The sequence below is a fragment of the Atta cephalotes genome (genome assembly GCF_000143395.1).
Source record: "Atta cephalotes unplaced genomic scaffold scaffold00046, whole genome shotgun sequence".
NCBI lineage: Eukaryota > Metazoa > Arthropoda > Insecta > Hymenoptera > Formicidae > Atta > Atta cephalotes.
Window position 1 is genome coordinate 1,472,101 of NW_012130110.1, and position 696 is coordinate 1,472,796.

The following is a 696-nucleotide window of genomic DNA, read 5'->3' on the forward strand; positions in this document are numbered from 1 at the left end:
GCTGATATTTATGTGATAGTTGTCACCACGTGCTTTTACACGTGTTTATCTTGAGTAAGATTGAATAAGATCCAACCAGTCCAATTACTCCATCACAATATAAAGCCAGCGACACACGATGCTGTTTTTCTGCTACAGCTCTTCCAATTTACTGCCAGCGCTAGATTACTAACTAGATTAAAATCTTGCTACAGTATTGACTATGAGCCAATCCAACTAGCGAGAAAAAAGCATCGTGTACCATCGGTTTCCTTTGATCTAAACGATCGCCATATTGTTAATTGTACGCGGGTTATAATTTGATTGACAATAGGTTTGTTTCTTTTAGTTGAACTTTTTGCATGGTTTTTTCTCTTCTTTTCTTCAATGTGGAAAAAAAAGAAGAAAGATGAATCGTACAAGAACTTCAGCTAAAAAGAACAGATCTTATAGATGCTAGTAGTAGTTCCATATTCATAAGCTTTTATCGATAAATACTCCTTCAACTTTAAAATTCTATAGTATCTGTAATGTAAATTATTAATATAAATTATACACTGAATGCACTAACAATATAGACCGCTAGTTAAATTATATGTTACGTTGTTTCTTTTCTTGTTTTTCTCAACTAAATTTCAATTCATATAATATATCTTATTTTAATAAATAACTTTAGCATATAAATATATATAGATATATATATAGATATATATATAT